The following is a 24966-nucleotide window of genomic DNA, read 5'->3' on the forward strand; positions in this document are numbered from 1 at the left end:
TATGTAGATATCAACTCCATTAGTAGTCACTTGGTTACTGTTGATGGCTTAAGTTAGTGTTGATGGCTAGTTAGTATTGATAACAATTCATAGTGCTTTCAGTTTTTCTGTTCTTAATTGTTGCGATCACCAAATTTATTGTTGAATGTGGGCAGCCTCTAGTGCTCTCATTTTTTTTCATCAACCATGCAAATCAACCCTTGGACCTCATAAGACATGCGCCACTAAACCAGGTTAACACATACCTTAACCATAACATTGTTGCTATTTTGATGCGTTAACAAAGCCTTTATTTGTGTAAACTGTCAAACCCTACGTCGCAGCGAAAATAGGATACAAACAAGGTGAGACGAATCCGGTAACATAGAATTTTAAACAAACATTCAATTTCCATTCATGCCCAAAAGTTACTTGTCTATCTACTATTACATCTATTTGTTTAAATCAATTTCAACAAACAAAAACATGTAATAACACATCCCAACACTTGCATCATAAGTATTTGTTGTTAGATCCTTCGCACGATTACTTACCTAGAAAACATGCTTTAAAGTGTCAACCAAAAGGGTTGGTGAGTTCGCATGTTTATATGCAAGAAAACACGTGTGAGTATACAATACATATTTGTTTATAGCCTACCATGAGTCATATAACCAAACCACGACGTTAATCCCCCCCCCCAAACCAATGCTTACCACAAACACTGTAACGTTATGGATATCATGCATTCATTTATCACACCGGACATGTTAGAGCAACTAACCATGAAGAGACTGTCAGTCCAAATATAGATTTATTTCAAAATATGCATGGCTATACTAGTTAATGGTTATATTATGCAAAGGACTTTGCGGTAACCTTACGTCTCAATGTAGTTATGTATGTATGTACAAGTATGAAAAACCATTCATGATGCAAAGCATGCCTTTCCCCCTAAATAAAAACAATTTAAAATGTGGTCGCGTTACTCATTGTTCAGTAATACTTCTTCGTGAAGACTTGAAATATCGTACATGTGTTACCTGTTAACCTACAATGTTATATCACAAATAAGACATTAAATCTATTTTGATCGACACATGACTAGGACTTCCCCCTAAACTAAGTGTATATCGTGTTGTTGAGGCTAATAGTTGGTGTATTTTCTTAAAACTAAGCCCGTTAACGTTTATTTTCCAAACTAGGGTTTTAACCTATGTATTACACTTGTAGATTTTCAAGCATTGATGACATTAGGTACTTCACACCAAATCAAACTTGTAATGTGTAACACCCCGACCGCGTATAAAACAACCTGCAGCGGAAATGTCAGGGGGGGCACGTTACAAATTGTTTCAAACACATGGTATATAAAGTTTTGTTTTATTTAATTAATAATTTACATTATCTTTGAGAATTTGAAACAAAACACACCAACTATTGTATTTTAAGCAAGCTAAGGCCCGAATCCATCTTACGTGTAGCATGCCTTTCATATTCACACATTAGCACCTGAGCCAATGACCTTGTGATCCAGTGGTGGAAAGTGTTTGAGTTCTCAAATGAGGCTCAGGTTCGATCCCCATTAACTGCAAGTGAGGTGGTAAGGTTTACCCACCTTGGTGGGGTTCCTGACTGGGGTCACGAGTTCGAGCCTAGCAGTTGGGATTAAGTTTCCACGAGGTGCAAGGAAGGGCTTTGCACTACACTCCCCCTCATTCGAACCCGGGTGGCTATGCTTCCGATAAAAAGGGTTGAAGCGTAGTCGGTAGTGGGTTTCCAATCGATCTACATCTTTCAAAAAAAACACATTAGCACCTGAAACATATGTGAAAAGAGATGGTCAACAATGAATGCTAGTGAGTAACACAGGTTTTGTGGTCAAGACTCATAGCTTTGAGTGTTGAGAAATATTTAAGCAACTTCAAGAGTTGATATTTTAAATAAATCTTGGTAGCCATGAATCTTTGACAAAAAAGTGTTTCTTTTATAAAATCGTATGAGAAGTCATTCGATTTAAAAGATAATTGGCTATGGTTAACTTAAAAACCATTTGTGTCTTTGTAATAACCAACCAAGTGCCTTGTATTGTACAAACCAACCAAATCACTTGTATTGTATAATCAAATGTCTTTGTATAAACCAAATGTTTTGAATAAACGAAATATCTTGTTTAATTCAAAATGTTTTGTCTTGTATAAAATAATTGCCTTTTTGTATAAAACAATTGCCTTTTTATATAAAACAAGTGTGGTTTATCGGCGAATACATTCAAGCCTTGTTGAATGTCGGGCAAACCTTTATAAATAAAGGTTTGTCAAGTGTGTTACACAGTTTCTGTCATTCCAAATGAAACTTCCAAACAAATCTAGGAAGCGGGAATGGGGTTGTCAATCCTGTGGTACCATAACATACTACCGGTCGGCATGATCAAAGTTAATGAATGTACCATTGTCATGTTTAACGCACCATCAAGTTTCGTATAATGTAAGCATGTTGTGTATATAAGCCATATGTAAATAAGTTTTGTAAATATGGAAAATAATTTAGCACATACGAATCACCCCAAAACATTTGAAAACGTAAAAGAAGGGAAACTATGTACTCACGGGTTGCGTAGATGTCTTGTTCAATTGTACATGCAAAGCTCCAAGTGTTTCCTAATTATGTCGGATAATTATAAGGTTAGTGTGTATCGTGGCTTGAACGGAAGAACAGACAGAATGTGGTTTTAAAATCAAATGAGCGAAGGATCTTGTATAATATGATATATTAACCTTACATTCTGACTTGGAAAGTGTCTATTGGTGTTTTGACCCATTACAACTTGTTAAAGTGGTTTACACCACTTTAGCTGGTCGTATGCGTAACTACGGGTTCAGAAGGTCGAATGAGTCATACGACGAGTCCAATATGTCAAAACACACTTAATAATATTGTATGATCAGTTTAGATGTCAAAAATAATGCTCATATAGGTTTAAAACTATTTTATGCAAAAAGGGTATTTTTGACCTTTTAAAAGTATTTAAAGTCGACTCGCCATTTGACTAACCAAATGACATGACCATAAGGTATAACCTCAAAGGGTTATTCTCTATATTACTATGGTCATATAAATGGGCTTGGTTGGATCCTAAGGTTGACCAAACGGGTCATATTCGAAAGTCAAAGCAGAAGTCAAACCGTTTGACTTTCGACTAAGGAATAAGCGCTAAAATATAAATGACGAGCTAGACATGTTAAAACATGTCTAATAATGTTATAAAACTGACTTGGTCTTTAGGTTTTAATACTCGATAATTCTTTCGTCGTAAAATGCATTTTTATGCGTTTTTTACTTTTATTTCGTAAAAGTTTGACTCGTCATTTCGCCTACTAAATGTGATGATCAGAGGGTGTAATCGCAAGGGTTAACACCTTCATTATTATGATCACGTAACAAAGTTCATTTTGAACTTTGACTTGACCAAAGTGGTCATAACCGAAAATCAAAGCAAAAGTCAATTTGCATGACTTTTGGCTCATAACTAGGCAAATAAATGAAATAGACTAGGAGAAATACTTACTTGTGTTGGAATGGAAATATCTGAACTTAGAAAGGAGGCTTCAAGTGCAGAAGCAAGCTCCAAAGAAGTTAAGAGAAGAAAATGTGAAGGTGTGAAGAAAATGGATGAATCAATGAGCTGTTTATACTAATCTTGGGTCAAGGTGGTGATGACATGTGTGTTATGATGATGCTTAGTGTCCTAACCTGTGTCCTAACTAGATTAGAAGTGGCAAGGAAGGAGCTAGGTGTCAACACAAGAAGAAAGGTGGCAATGCTTGGTGAACAAGCAAAATTTTTGCTTATGGAGACCCCGTACGGACCGTATGGACATACGTCTTACGATCAGTAAGGCCTTCTGACGGGCAAATTTTTCATTTTTGACAGTTTTGACCCCTAGACTTGCATTATCGCTTGTTTGCCATTTTAACCCTTCTAACTTGTTATTTAAGCTATATGAAGTCTATTAAGGCATATGTAACTTGGATTTTGTTCCGGAAATGTCATGAATATCATTTCACTCGATCGTACGATTACGTATTTCGTAAATAAAATATAAAATTTTATTAAATATGGAAACGATCGAAAGTGTACAACGGTTGAAATTTTGCAAATGTTACATAATGTGAAGAAATGTCTTATAAAAATGTGACAATCTTTGGGGCTTGTCGGCTAAGTTACTGACACTTGTCGGTTTTATCTTTTTTCCCAAAATGGCCCCAAACCTTTGGTATATTTTCAAGTTAGATTTCAAAATTTAAAAGGACTATTTTTAACTTAAAAACTTATAGAGATTTATTTCTACACTTTATGGGTGTCGGGTTGGAAATAAAAGTCGACTAAAATACCCTTATATCCCCTAAATTCATCATAAAATAAATGACCAAATAATTACAAAAGATTCCCAAAATCATTTCTTACTTCATATACTTGTGGAAAAATATTATTTTTCATATTTTTTAGTGTATTTGTTGAGAAAATCCAAATAAAAGTCTTTAATATGTATTTTAAAGCCATTATTCAAAACCATATTTCCTCAACTCAGTTACATTTGAAATTTGGTTTCTAAGCTTGTTATGACTGTTTTGGTCAAAAATTACCTAAGCAATTAAGTGATCAAATTAGTTTTGTGAGGTAGTGTGCTAACAATGTTTTGAAGAAAATATGTTGGTTTAGCTGTTTGCAAAAAACAATTTCAGGATATAGCTGAGGATACCGAGTTATATCAACAATCAAACAATGAGCAGAAATGTAAAGGTTGACACGAGATGTACGAGTAAAGCCCTTGATCAATCTAGATCGCCAGCACAAAACCTCGGGAGCTAACAATCGCAGCTGCCTTGTTCTTCTTATTACTTCAAACTTCAGGATACAATGCAGGATATTGTACGGATCAGCTAAGTGTTACAATGAATTTCGAGTGTGAGTGTTTGTGAATGCGATTGCAAGTGATTGTGGTTTGCAGAGAAAGTAGGAGAGTGAGTGAAGTTGTGTCTTATCGATCTGTACAAGTCCTATTTATAGTAAAAAGAAACAACTAACTATCCTACAAATCAGGGATGCTCCGAATATTCCCTCTTGAACATTGTAGACCCCTTCTTCCGGCTTAAACGTCTTCTTTTCAACTGTTTAGTCCGAGTCTTCAGGAGAACAAGTCCACTCGAACGTTATAAGCTTGCCATCCCAATCTGAACGTGAATAATTAGTAACTACCAGGATACTACATCAGGATGTTACCAATATCCTGATCCGGTATCCTGGTCACAGACAAAAGTAACAAAGTCAGTATATAATTCGGGATATGGGTTCAGAAAACCACCTATAACAATGACTAGTAAATATTACTATAAAAATTTGGGATTTTTCTAGGTAGTTTAAATATTTATTTATTTTTTGTGGTTATTTATGCCTATAAATTACTAAAAATAGCTAGACACTTCAAATATTCATGATTTTTGGTTGACAACCTTATTTTAACACCTGAAAGCTACCGTAAAAATTTTAGATTTTTTTTAAAGATCCGGTGCTAGGGTTCTACTCTTAGGGTTTTTCTTTCGGTTTTTCGGTGTTGATTTTCATATTGTTATTTCTAGCAGTTTTTTCACCAACTATCTCAATGTAAAGAATTCCTAAATTTTCAAACTATAAAAATAAGAAATTTCACCAGGTTTCCTCATCAAACCACTATCCTAGCCTAGTTTAAGCATAAAATTAGTGGATTCATCAAAACATGAAGAATCTAAACCCTATTGAACACATCTTGTAACCTTATGCTCATTTCAAGCTTATTTTGTTTATACTTTGTTTACCAACTTTTTAAAGGTTATTGCTAGAAAACGTCATATCATTATTATCTTAACAACTTAATGGTGATGTTGGTTTAAGAATCTTTCAAAATTGCTTAACACATTGTAAGACGTGATACATAATGCTTGATATTTTTGGTGTGTTGAATGTATTATCATGTTTTGGATGAATCGTTAAGCAACATCACTTCATATGCAAATGTATAATGGATGATTTCTCTATCACCGCATGATTTTCCTACATTTGGTCACCATAACCTAAACATTATAAAACAATACACTTGCTCGGATTCCTACACAAAAATGTGTCACCCGAAAGTGTGTTTCTTTGATGTTTTGAAGCAAATCCAAGTTCTTTCATGGATTGAAAGCTTAAAAATGCTTCAAGACTTATGAAAATACCTTATGTTTTTAGAGAGAAATGAGAGGTTACTTGCGATACTTTGAGAGAACTTTAGGTGAGTTTGAAGTGTGTTATGAGTTTTGGGGCGGTTTTAGAGGGAGAGAGCCGAAAGGACAAATGGGGTGGGGGGTGGGGTGAGGGTGTGGTGGTCTTGAGTTAATGTTAGGGTACAAGAAATGATGGTCTTAGATTGTAAGATCACATGCATCTAGTTTTTTGGCTATTAAGCAGTGTATAAGGTTGATTTAAGTTGTTCTTATCCTTGAATGACTAGATAATTCAAGACCATAAAATCTGATCTGGGTTACTAATTCTTCATTTTTATAAAATATAGACATAATTTAGTTATTTATATAATCATTTTAGGGCTTTATAACTATATAAACATTAGGCTATGTGTTGTTTAATTCATTGCACTAAATATTGAATCTTACATGCTAGAACATATAGTTTATCACAATAATTGTTTTTATAGTTCAATCATATTATATAATCCATGGATAATACTTGAATGTGATAGAATTCAATACGTTTATCAACTTAGGGTTTTGTTGTTTCACTTGTTGTATATTAACGTTGTTTATTATTATGGATCATCTATTGAACGTTTTAGCTTGAAATAGCACTTGCATGTTCGTTGGTGATAGTATTCTCTACCGGACATAATATAATTGTGTTTAGTCATACACATGCAACACACTGTATGATGTACTTAATGTTAAACTAAGTCTATACGATTCACATGAAATGATGCACGTAATTTAATTGTACAACAAACATTTCATTAGCTCCGAGCGTCTTCTCCAAATTCAAAGCTGCCAACCTTACTTTAGAATTTAGATATATGCTTTACTCCCAAAGATGTCTGCATGGCATGTTTTATATGGTCTATGTGATTAGAGTATTGTGCACTTATAGCCAAAAGATTACATGTGTCAAGTTTTAAAGTTTTAATTATATTATATCTCAATGTTTATAACTGAAAAAATATATGTTTATTGACTTTTACAAAAAGCTAATAAGGAGAAAATGGTCATACAAGATTTTATAATAATCCAAAATTGTTATATGAGACGGTGTTTGCCAAATCCTACGACCAATATAGCATGTATAACTCACAAATAAATGACTTGATTTGACATCATACAATATAGACGCTAGTTTACATACTTGATGGAATAAATTATACCCACACCTTTGCTTTCTAATCCATCCCACATCCTCGTCTAAGGGGGTGTTTGGCTAAGCTTTTCAACACCTCTTTATAACTTATTGACTTTTACAAAAAGTTAATAAGGAGAAAAAATGTTTGCCAAACTCATAAGCACTTTTCAAAATAACTTTTTTTTCATAGGGAGGAAAAGTTAGTTTTGAAAAGTTAGCAAAAATTGACTTTTTGAAGCTGCGCTTATGACTTTTAGTCATTTTACTTGAATAAGCTAAGAAAAAGATTTTTTTAAAAAATAAATTATTGATTTATTTGCTTTTTTCCATCCTATAAGCTAATCCAAACATTTTTTAAAAATCTTCTTTTTAAGGGGAGTGGGGGTGGTCACAAGTGATAGAATTCCATCACTCACAAACATCCAATCAAGTTCCGTCATATCATCAACCACTATTCTATCACTCACAAGCCTTTTTTAGTGGCGGTGGTCATCACTAGTGATGGAATTCCATCACTCACAACTTTTTTTTTTATTTTTTAAATTAGAAATTAACAATAAAACACTAAATTATAAATTTCATTAAAATTAAAAAATAAATTACATAGCAAAATAAAAAACAACTAAACATTGGAAAAAAAACTTAAATTAAACAGGTGCATCTCCCAACCCCGCCTTTCGCAAATCTCGCGCTTTTGTTGAATTACGACCGACTTAAACGGTTCGTCGAGATGGGCGTGCGGCTCACACAAGATATTTAAATCATTTTGTCTTTCTACCATTTTCAAGTGTCCCATGTATGCATGCTCGCGTTTAACTTTTACGGACATAAGTTTTTCTTTTCTTTGTTTGGAGTTGCTAATTTCCGCCAACTTTGCCTCTTCGATTCTAAAGATCGACTCCGCCACCGCTTCCTTTCCTTTTGTTGGTGCATACGTCTGCTGACTTCGTCTTGTATCGAGTCTTGCATTGCTCATGGCATGAAGATCAAGGAATCAAGACAAAAGTTAATTCCGCATGAAGGCTTAATTCCGCATGAAAGTGTCTTTATGTAATTCCGTGCGGAATTAGCTATTTTCGTTTGAAGATGTAATATCGCATGAACTGTAATCTCGTGTGAAGTGTGTTTCATGCGAAATTAGTGAGTCTATATATAGGGTTGTTTCCGTGTCAGTTGGAACGGAATTAAATGTGTGTTTTCCGATGGCGAAGCTCTGTTGAAGTGTCTTCAGCTCTGTTATTGTATCAGAATCAATACAAAGACAGTTTAAAGTGAAATCTAGCTGAATCAACCTCTTTATGTCTATTTTCGCCTTTCATACTGAGTAGAACGCCTCTGAACGACTCATCTCAGGTCTGACGACGATCCTTCAAGTGGTATCAGAGCTCAGGAGGAGGAGTTCTGCAGATTTCAGCTTGATTTCATCTCATTTTCTCACTTCTACACCTTCTTTTATCATTTGAACAAGTTTTAACGGTCACAATGATCTGAAATTCACATATTACATGCAAAACAGTTTTTTATGAATCCTTGAGAAAATTGGACTGTAATTCAAACTAAAACTGACAAAATTCTTAATTTCGAATGAAATTCTGTTCGAAAATGATGACATCACCTAATCTCGTTTGAAAGTGTTCAGTAATTTCGCACGGAATTATCGTTCAATCTTTATTTCGCTTGAAAAATTGCTAATTCCGCACGGAATTAGTAATTCCGTTTGAAATCATTCAAACGAAATTATAATTTCGTTTTAAAATTCTTAATTCCGTTTGTAAACTGGGTAATTCCGTACGGAATTACCTGATTTCGTTTGAAATGTATTAATTTCGTTTGAAGTTTGTTTGTTGCAGGTAATTTCGTTTGAAGGACGTGATTTTGTTTGAAAATGTCTGACGAGGAATTCTACAACGCGTTTGCTTCATCCCCGACTACTCCGGCTGCTATGGTTCAAAACATAAACACGGAAAACGAAACCGGAACGTTACAAAAACCCCCGAAGCTTATGGGAATTGAGGAGTATTATGGGTGGAAAGATCATTTCGAAAACTGGGTACAAACGAATCATCTAAGATCATGGGAATGCATTGAGAAGAAATACGTGAAACCACGTATTGATTTGCAAGTTATCAAAACGATTTTTGAATTGACTGACAAAGAAAGAGATATGTACAAACCTGAAAAGATGATGATTACTTTGTTCCAGCAAGCGATAAAGGAAGATATCTTTATATTGCTTCAGCATGATGGTACGGCACGATCGATCTGGGATGCACTTAAAACTAAGTTTGAAGGTAGTGAAAAGATGATCAGGAGCAAGAAAGCGTTGCTAAAGAAAGAGTTTGATTTGTTTTCAAGTTTGGCTGGAGAAACGTCAAAGAAACTGATTGAAAGATATTGCCACTTAGTGCGATCTATGTCTTTGCTAGGAATTGAAAAACCTCAAGATGAATGGGTTGACAAGTTAGCTGACGCTTTACCTCAGAAAGAGTGGGGTACATTTTTGATGATCTTGAAAAACACCGGAGAATATGATGGCCTAACAATTTCTCAGTTCATCGAGAAGATTGAAGGTCAAGATCTTGAACAACAAAAGATTGTGAGGATGAATATCCTAGTAATCAACAAGATGTGAAAATGTATTACAAAGGCAGTGTTCAAGAGTCTGAAATGAGTCCGAAAATCCAAACTGCTTTTAGTACTGGAAACTCTTCTGGAAATGGTGATCAAAGCTCAAACAGCAGTAGTGGAGTTTCTTCTTATCCAAGTGTGAATCCAAAGAGTTCAACTTCAAGTTTTCATTCTCAAAGTTCAAAGAGTGGAAATGGTTGTGTGATACAGTGCAACATCGCATTAAATCTGCCAAATGGTCAGAGTTTGTCTGAAGAAGTTGCAAGAGATCACATGACATTACTTGATACAGTTTTGGAGACTTATGAAGGATTGGTTGCAGGGAGGATAGAAAATCCTATGCTGACAAAAGAGGATTACGATCAGATAGACGCTGAAGAGATGGAGCTCATGGACATCAAGTGGTGTCTAGCTAGTGTCCTGAGAAGAGCTGAAAAATTCAAAATGATTACAGGAAGAAATGATTTTCTGGATGCACATGTATCTACTTTGGGTTTTGATAAATCTAAAGTTACTCGTTTTCGATGTAGGGAAAAAGGTCATTTCAAGCGAGAATGCAAAAACCAGGAAGCTAGTGGAGCAAAGAATCCTTTTGGAAAAGATGATTACTACCGAAAAGCTATATATCAATAGGTTGCTCATCAACCACATCAACAAAAGGAGCCACAAACTGCACATGCAAGAATGATCGAAGATGCTAACAAGAAAGCTTATTATGGTATCGTTGATCAAGATGATGAAAAAGTGGCAAAAGGCTTTAACTGGGATAAATACATTCCACCGGATTCGAAAGTTGTAGCTCATTGCTAAAGTTGTTCAAAAGCCTGATTTGTTCTCAGAGTGGATGAAGATTGTTGATAGAAATGATACAAGTCAAGAAGAAGAATCTGTTTCATCCGATGAAAGTTCAGAAAGAACAACGGTTTTTGATCAAACACCATCTGATTCTGGTTCTTCAGATGATTGTTCTGAAAAGAAAATAGATTTTGATCAATCTCCAATTGATGACAGTAGTGATGATGAGGAAGAAGAACAAATTAATATTGCAAAAACTCAACTATCTCCTGAAAGCTTTCAATTTTATTTTGCAGATCGTTTGGAGAAGTTGAAGAAAAAACGAGCAGCAAAGGAGCAGAAAAAGAATAGATGTGAAAGTGTTGATCAAGAAGAAAATTCTGAACATAGTGATAGAGTTAAATTTGCTGAAGAAGTGTTTCAAGTGATAAAAAAAGTGGTTGAAGAAAATGAAAAAGTTGTTGAAGTAGAAAAAATTGTGGAAGTCATCAAGCCTTGCTTAAAGTGTTTAGAATCTTGTAAGCAATGTGCAGAAAAGGATGAGAAGTTGATCGAGAAAGACAAGATGATTGAGAAGTTACTGTTTGATCTCAATTACATAAAGGAATCATATGATGTGTTGAACAGAACGGTAACAGGTCTACAAAAGACTAATTCTGAAAGAGAAGACGCTTTGACAATGCTGAATGCTGTGATGATGTCGAAACAGAAAGCAATTAATTTCTACATTGAAGAAAGTGCAAAATGGAAGCAAGAGTTGGAAACTGAAAAGATAGAAAATGAGAGAATCAGAAGATTATTACAGAATTATTCTAGCTCTGATTATCTTATTGATCGAATTTATCCAACTGTTGCAGGAATGGAAGCATTTCAAGATGACAAGCCAAAGAAGAAGGATACTGGTAAGAAACAGAGCGTTAGTATAACAAGTGTCCGCCTCCGATTTGGGAAGGTTATTCTCCCAGAAAACCAAATGAGGAGCAAGTTGAAAAAGCAGTTAATATAAAGTTAAAATCTGAAACAACTGATGAATTACCAGAAAATATTGACATCACGTTCACTTCGTCTGATACTGATCATGAGTCTGAGTTAATAAAAAAGGTGGTCGATCAGGTGTTGGATACAGATGAGGAGTCAAAGTCTGAGTTTGGAAATTCGCGTTCGTCAGTCAACAGTTCAAAGACGTTGGTTAAACGGGCTTATAGTAAAGAATTTTTATTATCAAAATCTAATTTGAATGATGAATTATTCAAAGTGGCATATACTTTGAAAGATTCTAACAAATTATATTCTGATGAGGAATTTCCAATAAGAAGTGTTCAAATTGAAAAGATCAAAAAGGTTTTCAAAATGACAGAAATTAATATTTCTGAAATAAGAGATCTAAATCTTACTGAAAAACCTAAAAAATACACTTCAAGAGTTCAACAACGGTTAACAAGAAAAAAGGTTACAGTTCTGGTTCTGGTTTTTCAAAGAAACCAAACCATAACGGTAATTTCAAAAAGAAAGGTCTAGGTTTTATTCCATCAGAAAATGATAAAAATGATAAAAATGAGAAAGTTTCTAAAACAGATACAAAATTTGTTTCAGGAGGAAGCGCTGAAGAAGAACATAAGAAACCATTCTGGAGACAATCAAACCAGGAGTTTCTTGCTGATAAGAAGAGAATTGGAACTGGAGTTTTTCATCAAAAGGAGACTAGAACCTGTTTTAAATGCAATGAAGCTGGCCACATTGCATGGAATTGTCCGATGGATACGAAAACAAAACAGGATATTTCTGAAAAACTTAAAGGAAAAGTTGTTGATAAAAATGAACCACCAACTGAGAAAATCAAAATTTTTGAAAATTCAACTTATGAAGTTAGTGAGTTTTCAAAGAAAAATTATTACAAAAAGAAAGCCAAAGACAACCAAATGTGGGTTGTTAAGAAGTCTGATGAGAAAATCGGCGATGAATCTGATTCCACAAAATCAGAGGAGCCACAGGTTGAAGTTAAAGAGGAAAAATCTGTGCCTTCAGTGGATGATGTTAATTTTCCACCATTGAAGGGGTAAGGTCCCAAAAAACCCCATAAAAAGTGCAACCTTACCTTTCAGCCTTGTACCTTGCGCGGCCGCGCAATGATTTCACAAATAAAGACTTAAAGAACAGACAACTGTCAACACTTGCGCACCCAAAGGAAATCACAAACCTTTGCGCTTTCTCCCATAGACAAAGGATGAAAATCCTGAAATAAACACTCCCGCCTAAATATCCAGACCTGGATATTATTTATCCAGACTTGGGATTTATTTATTCACCTGTCTCCACACGATAAGGTGCCACACCAGATTACAGCAGTAATCTTCTAGAAGAAATACGATCGTGCACCACCAAGACGGTTACAACCGTCTGGACACGTGTCACCACCTCAAGCATCCCTGAATTCACAACGGAAGCATGCAATTGGAAAGTAATCTCCACTTGATCACTTTACATGTGGCAAATTCCCAGCCTTCGATCTAAGCCACGATCCGTGTGCTCTCACGTCGGATCAAGAAGCTTGACGGAAGGGAATGTAACCGCTTACGGAGTTAGCATCTTCCGTCAACTTTTCACTAACGGGTTTTCCCGCCTAAAACGACTCCCGGTTATAAATATGAGAAGCAACCCAGGTATGATTTTAAGTTACACACACTTACAAAATACATCTTCTTCTTCATTACCAATACTTATTCTCACACCGGAGTCGGGTCAAGGAGAGAACCCTTTTCTCCCCTTGGCGAGGCTAACGGTGCTCTTTTTTGCAGAGTTATCGGAGAAGAAGATCAGTTGGACCTGAATCAATCGAGTGGAAACCAACCTTTTATGCGGATTCAAACCCCCTAGATATCTTGGTTCCGACCATTTATCTAGTGTTTCTTCATTGGCGCCCACCGATTCCTCTGTTTTTTCAGTTTTCATCTCGTTTCGATTCAGTTCTTTTCATCTTTTGTTATGGCAGAAAATTCATCATCTCATCGGCAAACCGGTCTTCGACCGAACGTCGAAAACAATGTTCAAGTAGAAGGAATCCCAGAGGATGCCTCGGATGACAACGAGGTTCAATCCAACCGAGCAAACGACCCTCCAGGAAAGTTACCAGCAAACCCTGCTCAATCAATTTTGCCACCAGGAGAAACTCCGATATCCTGGTACGTCAGGTCTCAAGGGGCACTAAACGCAGTATACACACAGCTGTGTGCTCAGACTGCTCCCTTAACTCAGTCACGGAGACCAGGATCTCGGGTAAACGCTTCCCAACGGGAGGATTCAACTTACGGGAATACAGAAGTTTATGCCAGATCTACATCACACCGTGAATACACTCAAACAGGAAGTCATCAGAGAGAAAATCATGGTAGACCACATCCTCACCGAAGACAATCGGTTCATGACAGGTTGGGTTCCCAACGAGACACCCATACCGACGAGTCTGATCCAACATACCGTTTAAGTGCAAATACCAGTGTGTTCAATCAATTGCAGCCAAATTATAATAAATGCAGGCCTCGTGCGGTTTATAACCCTGAGGCAGAACACAACTATGATTTGATTTACCGCCCTGCGGAAGCAGCGGAAAATTCAAAGTTCGTCATGGAAATAGCTTTGGCTCCACTTGAGAAAGCTAAACTACCATCCAACGTGGGTAAATTTAATGGGCTGACAGACCCCGATGACCACCTAAGAGTATTTACCAGCGCAGGTCTGGTTGGGGGTTGGACCCTCCCGCTATGGTGTCATCTGTTCGTTCAGACCCTGACCGGTCCAGCGTGAATTTGGTTTGATAACTTACCAATTGGACAGATCGAATCTTGGAAGGACCTGCGTGAAAAGTTTTTGACACACTTTAGCCAGCAACGGCGTTCCATTCACGATACATCTGACGTCATGAACATTTGGCGCCGTGATGACGAGAATTTAGAGGATTTCATCACCAGATACAATAAAGAGGTGTTGGAGATTGGTGGAGTTCATGATCAACTAATCCACACGCAATTCAAGTACGCGGTTAGATGTGACGACATGGTTAAGGTCTTATCTGGAACAAAGGGCCTTCCAAAAAGTTGGGAGAAGATAATGGCGGCGGCCAAGGTTTACGCGCAAACTGAGAAAAATCTTACTACAAACAGGCCACCACCACCACACAATAGGCCCGCGGACTTAAGCTCAACTGGCGAAAGGAGGTTAAAGAAATCATGGCGTGAGTCTGGACCAGGAAGTTGTTCGTTTGAAGATGCCCGCACAACAATCAACAAACTCACCGCGCAGAGGAGAACATACATGAAAATAGGGAGAGGCAATGGACTCCCCAAACAAAGACCCCGGCGGAGGTCTTAAGTACTGAAGACTATCAACTCAAACCTCCGATCCCAATGAAAAATAAGCGTGGACAAGACCCGGCACAATACTGCGAATATCACAAAGATAACGGGCATACCACTAACAACTGCATCTCTCTACGCACAGAAATAGAGAAAGCCCTCAAGAGCGGCGAACTCACACATTTACTCCAAAATGTGCGCAAAGAGATTAAGCAGATAACCCGGGGTGAGGAGGGCCCAAGCAAACGGGCGAAAACCTAAAAGACAACTCTATAAGTTTCATGTGGAAAGACATGATTCATCAAGCAAAGCGGAAATATTAGAGAGTAAGTTAAGTTTCACATAATTATATTAGCAAAACTTTGTAAAAGCCTCTGTGCTCTATCCGTAAATAAAATTGCAAAGTTTCTATTATTTATGTGTTTACAAAGTGCATGCAATTTCTTTTAGTAAGCGCAAAAACATTATGGTAGTTCTAAAACAAGCTTCATGAATGGTCAGTGATCACATCACAAACGGCCATAAGTTCAAACATGAGCTTTATACCAACTTCATTCGCCTTACTCAATAAAAAGTAATCGTACTCATGCAAAATATTGTAAACAAGCAAATAGAAACATCATCCTATTTTTAGCGTACAGATACGCCCTAAAAAAAAACTTTCAAACACGGCAGTGTTTAAGTTACTTGCGCAGCAGCGCACCAACAAAAAATAGGGATTTACATCCCAAATATTACAAGAAAATTGTTCAATACATTTTTCAATCTATGACAAATCTTCACCCTCATCCGGAAATATTAGTTGCGCTACGTGATCATCAGATTGCAGCGCAACATTTATCAGATCCATAACCGGCAGTTGCAAGTTGTTAAACTGTGTCTTCAAGGCAGCAAGCGCGGCACCAGTATCCACGCCGAAGGTTGCAGACTTACTGTTATCCCAGTCAACCTTTAAAGCACTGTTCACATGATGGGAACATTCAGCATATCCTTGTGCATACCCATCTCTTCGCGCAGCAACCACTAAACGAGCAACGGTTTTATCTAACTCTTCAGAGTTCAACACAGATTCAGCAACCTATGAAAGAAAGAAAAGATGAATAAACAAAAAAAGCGCATTAACAGTTCCACAACAAAAAGGAGAAAAGAAACTTACACAGGCAATACCGCGATCTTTTAACCAGGCCATATCATTCTTCAAAGGTTCAAGCTCGCTTTCCGCTGTAACCCGCGCTATTTCTGAATTTTCCAACTTCTCTTCCACTTCAGACAAACGGCGGGAGGTTTCAGTATTCTCAGAATGCGCAAGCTCCAGATCCTTCTTAAGTTGTTCCTGACCAGCAACCAAAGCAGTAAGTTTTTCTAACTCTTTATCTCTAAGGGAAAGAGTGGCGAAAGCTTGTACCTCTCATTGCTCACTACGTTCCCTATGAGAACGCGCCTCCGCTAGCGCAACTTCTGCATCAGCTTTCTCCTTCTTCAACTTTTCTACCTCCGCATCCTGATTCTTTAGTTTTTCAACCTCAGCTTTGAGGTTATTAATGATATTACGGAGGTTTGCCTTCTCAGCATTATCTTTTTCGCAAATTCTCCTCCAGTTTTTGCGTTCCTCGGAAAGGAGAGCAGCTTCAGCTTCCGCTTTTCTCTTCCAACCAGCAACAGACCATTCCTCAGTCTTGCGCTCAGCTTCAAACTTGGCCTGATCAGCTTCCAATTTAGCCTTCAGCTGAGCCAGGCGTTTCTCATCTTTGGCAAATTTCTTTTGAGACACCATAAAGGATTCCTGGTCCTTATGCATACTATACCACTCACGCACTATGCGGTGAGTGGTAGACACATGAGAAGCAGTTTCTTCAAGATAAGATTGATAGGTTTGTTCATAAGACCGGCCTTCTTGAAACTTGATCTCTCCAGGCGGAAGTATCCCCTGCAACCATTCTTGGCACACGCGCCAATTCGAGAAAGTGTCACCTTTCTTTAAATTCCAAACAGGGGCGTGAGGCTCAGAGGCATCTTTCTCCATATAAGACCGGTAGTAATAATCTCCAAGGTTTCTTCTGGGCGGATTGGAGAATGTTTACCAACACCAGCAGATGAGCCTTGCCCCTCAACCGTCACCTTCTCGACATGCTTAGGCATAGCATCAGAAGGTTTAGGGGAAGAAGTCGAAGTTTTTTCAGCAGTTGGTTCTTTCCCCAGATCTCCAGCAACAGTTTCAGGGGTTTGTGGCTTACCAGCACCATCCACCACACCTGGATCAACAACTTTTTCAGCCTCTCTAGCAGTATCAACAGGCTCCTCAGCCTCAACAATATTCTCCACACCACCTTCAGCAACCTCTGTAGGCTCTAACTGGTCAACGACAGAAGCACGCGGAGAGGTGGATGGAAGCTCTTCATTTACCACAGATTGCAGTTCTGTGGGAACAGGGGAAACAGGAACCTCTGGAAAAGCTGTTGGTGCAGTCATCTGTCGTCTTCGTCTTATGTCGAGTCTCGGGCTCATTGCAGATCAGATTGGGCAAGGAATCAAGGAAAGTTAAGGCTGGCCGTTTGAAAGGAAGGCTGACCGTTTGAAGAAGAGCTGACCGTTTGAATAGTCGTGTCCGTTTGAGAGTGTCCGTTTGAGTGATGATCGTTTGAGCATGTTCAAACGGTCAGGCAATGTCTATATATAGTCTTCAAACGGATGTCATTTGTAACGATTGGAAATTTGATACCGAGGTGCTGCCGGTAGATTTTTGTATTGTAATCACTGTTATATCAATAGAAAAGAGGTTTAAAGTGTATTCAAGCTGTTTTCTAGTGCGTTTCTTAGTATTCCGCCCCTGAAACGTACTAGAGCTCTTCCGAACGACTCATTCAGGTCGCGAAACTGATCCTACAATTGGTATCAGAGCTCAGGACGAGGAGTTCTTGCCATATTCAGCTTGGAAATCTGTTTTTTTCTACACCTTCTATTCAAAACCAACACTTTTTACGGTCGAAATCAGCTCAAAACTTCACATTGTGTTCGGAATTGACAAGTATCAAAGCCTTGAAAGTTTCAGACTGAAAATCGAAGTAAAACAGATAGAAAACTGCCTGTCCGTTTGAAAATGTTCGACAATTTGCTGACGTCATAGACCTTCCATTTGAAAATCAGTCCCTGTCGTTTGAAACAAGGTCCATCGTTTGAACTGATAGTTTGAAAACAGTTCCCATCGTTTGAACTTGCTGACCAATCGTTTGAAATTGGTTCCGATCGTTTGAAAGACACCCTCCGTTTGAACTTCTCGTTTGAAATAACAACAGTTCGTTTGAAAAGTGATCCTGTCGTTTGAACCATATCATTCCGTTTGAAAGCATCCTGTCGTTTGAAAAGTTCACAACTGTTTGAATCAACTACCGTTTGAAACCTTGTTGTCCGTTTGAAAACTGTTCATTGTGTGAAACATGAGTACCGAGTTCTACAACGCTTTTGCAACACCTTCAAGTCCAGCTGCAGTTGTTCAAGTTATGAATTTAGATAATGAGACAGGAACTACCCAAAAACCTCCTAAATTGATGAGTATCGAAGAATATCATGGATGGAAAGATCGCTTTGAAAACTGGGTTCAAGCCAACCATCTAAGATCGTGGGAGTGTATACTAAAGAAATATGTGTTACCGTGTACAGATATGCATGTTGAAAAGGAATTATCAGAATTCACGGATCAAGAGCATGTTTGGTAGATTTCAGCTGGAGTGATTACATATCATCTAAAGGCAAAGCAGCTCGCATAATCGATCAAGATGATGAGAAACTACCAGAAGGTTTTAGTTGGGATATGTTCGTTGATGAAAAAGGAGAGTTCAAAGCATTCATTGCCAAGATTGTCAAAGAGCCAGATTTGTTTGCTACTTGGATGAAATCTATTGGGGTGAATGTGTCTAGTGAGGATGAAAAGTCTGTTGCGTCTGATGAAAATTCAGAAAGTTCCGATGAACTTTCAGAAAGATCTGGAGAAATTTCAGAGGGTTCAGATGAGAGTTTATCAAGTTCTGATGAGAGTGTACAGAATGAGGTTGTTTCAGAAAAAGCAGTTGTATTTGACAAAACACCGTCTGATTCGGGTGTTTCAGATGTTGATTCTGAAAAATCGGTTCAATTTGATCAATCACCAGATCATAGTAGCAGTGATGATGAGGAGGAGAAACATATAAATATTGCTAAAACTCATCTTTCTCCTGAAAGTTTTCATTTCTATTTTGCAGATCGGATGGAGAAACTAAAGGAGAAAAGAGCTGCTAAAGAACAACAAAAGAAATCTGACGGTGATGTTCACAATGTTGAAAGCGTTGCTGAGAAGATTACCGAAGTTGAGAAAGATGAAGAAAAGGTAACTGAAGCTGAAAAGGTAATTGAAGTTGTGAAAACAGTCGAGGTTGAAAAGATTGTTGAAGTCGTCAAGCCTTGTGAAAAGTGTTTGGAAGCTTGCAAGGAATGTGCAGCAAAAGACGACATTATATCTGAGTACGAGAAGAAGAAGGAGCAGTTACTGTTCAACCTCAACTATGTGAAAGAATCATACGATGTCTTGAACAAAACAGTAACTGGTCTCCTAAAGACAAACTCAGAACGAGAACAAGCACTGACGATGATGAATGCAGTCATGATGTCAAAACAGAAAGCTATAAATTTCTACATCGAAGAAAGTGCTAAGTGGAAGCAAGAGTTGGAAACGGAAAAGATTGAGAATGAGAGAATTAGACGTTTACTGCAAAGTTATTCTAGTTCTGATTATCTCATTGATCGTATTTACCCAACTGTTGAAGGTATGGAAGCTTTTCAAGATGAGAAGCCGAAGGAAAAGAAAGACTGTGGTAAGAAACCGACTGTTAGCTATAACAAGTGTCCACCTCCGATTTGGGATGGGTATTCTCCTAGAAAACCAAATGAGGAGCAACTTGCAAAAGCAGTCAATATAAAGCTTAAAACCGACACAACTGACGTTTTACCAGATAACATTGATGTCACGTTTACCTCGTCCGATACTGATCATGAGTCTGAGTTAATTAAAAAGGTGGTCGATCAGGTGTTGGATACTGATGAGGAGTCTGAGTCTGGAGGGTCAAATTCGTCAGTCAACAGTGAAAAGTCGTCGGTTAAACGGTCTTACAGTAAAGAATTTTTGTTATCGAAGGCAGATTTAAATGATGAAACATTCGAAGTTGTCTATACTTTGAATGGTTCTGACAAACTATATTACAACAAAGAGTTTCCAATTATGAGTATTAAAACAGAATTGATCAACAAAGCTTTCAAACTAATAGAGATTAATATTCCTGAATTAAAAGTTTTGAAAAATTTTGAAAAATCTAAAAAGTATACTTCAAGAGTTCAACAACGATTAAACAAGAAAAAGGGTTACAATTCTGGTTCTGGTTTTCAAAAGAAACTTAACCAAATTCGTAGCTACAAAAAGAAAGGATTAGGTTTTGTTCCACCAGAAAAGTATAAAAATGAGAAAAATTCTAAAACAAAAACAGAATTTGTGTCAGGTGGAAGCTCGGAAGATGAACAGCAGAAACCATTCTGGAAACAATCGAATCAAGAGTTTCTTGCTGAGAGGAGAAGGAATGGTACTGGAGTATTTCATCCGAGAGAAATTCGAACCTGTTTCAAATGCAATGAAGCTGGTCATATTGCATGGAATTGTCCGAAGAATATCAAAACAAAACAGGGAGTTTCTCAGAAACTAAAAGAAAAGGTTGTTGATACTGAACCACCAACAGAAAAACTTAAAGTTTTTGAAAATTCAACTTTTGAGGTTGGTGAATGTTCTACAAAGAAGAGGTATGAAAAGAAAGGAAAAGACAACCAAGTATGGGTTGCTAAGCAGAGTAATGTGAATGTCGGCGATGAATCTGGTTCCACAAAGCCAGAAGAGTCACCGGTTGAGGAGAAAATTTCAGTAAATGATGATGATTTTCCATCGCTGAAATTTGAGGAGATTAAAAAGAAAGTTGGTAAAACAGAAATTTCAAATCAATTTTACAATGAAGAAAAAGAATTTGATGTCGAGAAAACATTCAACGGGAATGTTAAAAAGATTTTTGGGAAAATGTTGAGTGGGAGAGCAAAGGGGGTCAAAGATTTTTACGCCACGAAAAAGGCAACATATAACCCTACTGCTCAGGAGTTGAAATCCATCAAGTCTGAGAAGACTTGCATGGAAGTTTGTTTTCCATGATAGTCTTAGGACTACGCCGGAGATCCCAAGTTTATATCGTGGATCAGGAATCGGCATCATTCTAGTGTTTGAAAGATTTTGAATAGTGTTTAAATTTTGCAGGTGAAAGGACTACGCCGGAGCTTCTAGGTTGGTAATTGAGAAGCAGGAATCGGCATCTTTCTGAATACTTTGACAAGTGGTAAAGAGGTTTCTGTAGATGTTTCATTCCTACAGCAAAACCTACAAGTGGTATTTTTGATCTACAAGTGGTATTTGTGGTTATACCTTGAAGAATTTACATTTACAAGTGGTACAGTGATTTTGAACTGCAAATGGTAAATCAGGGACATTAAGTTGTACTTGATTTACTATTCATATGAGATTGATAAACAAGATGATGAACCATATCCCCATGCTTCATAAGTGGTAAACTTAAAAATGGTAAACACAAACTCATTTTCCGGAAAAATCATTTTGATTAAAACAAACTTAAGTGTTTTGAAATCTAAATGAGAAAATGGTTTGTTGAAAGGGGGAGTTCAGATTGTTTATGCCTAGTGAATGGAGATTTGATGTGATTCGATATCAGTTGTCAAGTTTCTGTACAGTTTGTGTTGTTTTCTATGTTTTCAAGTGGGTCAAGAGTCTAGTAGTTTTCAAATTTCCTTTGAAATGTGTTTGCATTTTAGGGGGAGTAGAAAATTTCAGAAAATCCAAAAACATTAGAAAATTTGAAAAAGCCAAAAACATGATAAAATTCAAAAATGAGTTTCGTTGTGAAAAGAGGAAATGATAGTACATCAGTGGACTGTTACAACATGCTAAAGAATTGGAAAGATAATATGTGATAAACAGTCTTACTGTGGATATGTCAGTAGGTTTTACACATTTAGTAAACTGTGACGAGATATAAATCTAAAAGTTCAAACTTGCTTGTTCTGTGGGTTAACACAAACTTGGATATATAGGTAACCCCTGAAATCTTGTTTGAAAGGTCCCTTATTCTGAGATACTAGGTCTTTATGCTCAGTGATATCTGGGGTATTATCCCGGGACTTCTGCTGTATGGAAGTACTGACCTAGTCCCCGGATAATACTTTTCGCAATAAGCTTGAAACATAGCTTCACCCTCAGCATGCTGATGAAACAATAAAATTGATAGTCGCTGCTGTTGAAATAAAAAGATCCTCTAAAGGGGACACACCAAAAGTCGAGCCGTCATCTCTCTGCTGAACGGAAGTTCTGACCTGAGCTCTCACGGTTTCGCACCTAACCCCTATACAGATATCAGCTGTGGTATACTCACCTGTAAGACTGAATATTGGGATCTGGATACGAGAGTATATTCAAGTAATGGGACACACGGATAAGTTTAAGTTCTTAAAACATTAATATCGTATCTCGGATCAGTTGAACTTTGTATGAAAATTTCAGTGGACCGATATACTGACAATCTAGGTAAATTGTTTAGAACTGAAAATGAAATCAGCTTAACGGTGTTAGTGACATGTCTCATAAACTGATATGATCCTCTTACACGAACTCACAAAAATATGTTTGTAAATATTTCATTGTCTGCATTTCATTTCTTTACATTGAAAAATTCAAAAAGATTTTGTGTGTGTTTTAGCATAAATTTTTAAAAATTCAAAAAGATTTTCAACAACTGATGTTGGAAAGCTGATTATCAAAATTCCGAGTGCTAAACATGATGACATTGTTATGAGGGAGAGTGCTTCTTATTGTCAAAATATGTTTTTAAATCAACAAGTGGTTCATCATATGTGAATGATCTGAGAGAGAGTTAGTGTTGGTGCATGCAAATTGTTAAAATTAGAAAATTGACTTCTGGGTTAAGAATGTGTAGGTGTAACCAAGTTTTGGATCAGTGGACATAGCTAAAGCCAGGAATCAAGTTTTGGAAAGCCAGACAACGATCCTGAAGATGTTGCTGAAGAACAACGAAATACCAGCAAATCGAGAGGGGGAGTCTGAAGACAAAGAGAGAGAGAGAAGCTCAGAGGACTGATAAAGACTGAAGATTGTAAAGACTCAACACTTAAGACTCGTCAACATCTGAGGGGGAGTCTGTTGGTGCAGTCATCTGTCGTCTTCGTCTTATGTCGAGTCTCGGGCTCATTGCAGATCAGATTGGGCAAGGAATCAAGGAAAGTCAAGGCTGGCCGTTTGAAAGGAAGGCTGACCGTTTGAAGAAGAGCTGACCGTTTGAATAGTCGTGTCCGTTTGAGAGTGTCCGTTTGAGTGATGATCATTTGAGCATGTTCAAACGGTCAGGCAATGTCTATATATAGTCTTCAAACGGATGTCATTTGTAACGATTGGAAATTTGATACCGAGGTGCTGCCGGTAGATTTTTGTATTGTAATCACTGTTATATCAATAGAAAAGAGGTTTAAAGTGTATTCAAGCTGTTTTCTAGTGCGTTTCTTTGTATTCCGCCTCTGAAACGTACGGGAGCTCTTCCGAACGACTCATTCAGGTCGCGAAACTGATCCTACAAAAGCAACAAAAATCTTTAAAGATTTAACGCGCATAAAGAAAACAAGAAAAGACAACACTTACCAACAGATTCTGAAATAAAAGAGTCAAGATTCCCTTTTCTGGTAATTTTTTTCCTCTGAACTTTCTTAGGAGGTTGACCCTCCGCATCAGTATCAACTTGTTTCCTTTTACCAGCTTTCCTGTCCACCAAGTGTTCGGGACTAGAATCCAAATCGATAGGATCACTTGGGTTGGATGGGGGAATATCAGCAGAATCCCTCGATTCAGGTTTCAGTTCTCGTACAGTTACTGCAGGGGTAAGACCCTCCAAAGAATCAGAAACCACCACATAATCACACCTGGAGTCAGAGGAACGACGCATACCTTTCTTCTCTCCAACATTTTTTGTCCTCAAAGTATGAGTTTTATCAGCCCCACTTTTCTTCGGCGCAGAAGTAGAAGTCACCGCGCGTTTCTTCCTTTCAGGGCCTATGCCCAAATTCAACAACTCACCTACAAAGGCGCAAACAAAAATTTACCCACAAGCGCAAAAAGGAAAACAAAAAACAGATATAGCTTACCAGCACCAGCAGCTGGTTGGGCAGACAGATCCGCATCCTGCGAAAGAGCAAAATTTCTTACAATACGATGGTACCAAAGTTCCTCTTCAGGTTTCTTCTTGATAGTACCCATCCTTCCGCCTTCCCTCTTGAAGGCAACAACATATAGTGAAACAACTGCAAGCAAAGGATAGCAAGTCAAAAAAAAAAAAAAAAAAAGAAGAGAGATGGAAATGGAAAAAACCCCAATCTTACCATGACCATCCTCGGTGTACACCGGTTTGTCATCACGCTCCATCTTCCAATTCAAACTCATGCCGGCCCCGACGAGAGCTTTCTTCGACAAAGCAATATTGGGCACATCCTTCAAATCTTGATACCAGTTTTCATCAACAGGGGTCTGAAGCGTTTCGATCGGCACGTCTTCTTTCCCCCTTAGAACCATCCTCACCGGAATTATTCCGGCCTTGATAAAAAAGAATTTTTGTTTCCAATCGTGAAAGGATTTTGGGGGTTGCTGTAGAATCCTCTTTGCAGA

This window comes from Helianthus annuus, chromosome 8 (genome assembly GCF_002127325.2).
Source record: "Helianthus annuus cultivar XRQ/B chromosome 8, HanXRQr2.0-SUNRISE, whole genome shotgun sequence".
NCBI classification, from domain to species: Eukaryota; Viridiplantae; Streptophyta; class Magnoliopsida; order Asterales; family Asteraceae; genus Helianthus; species Helianthus annuus.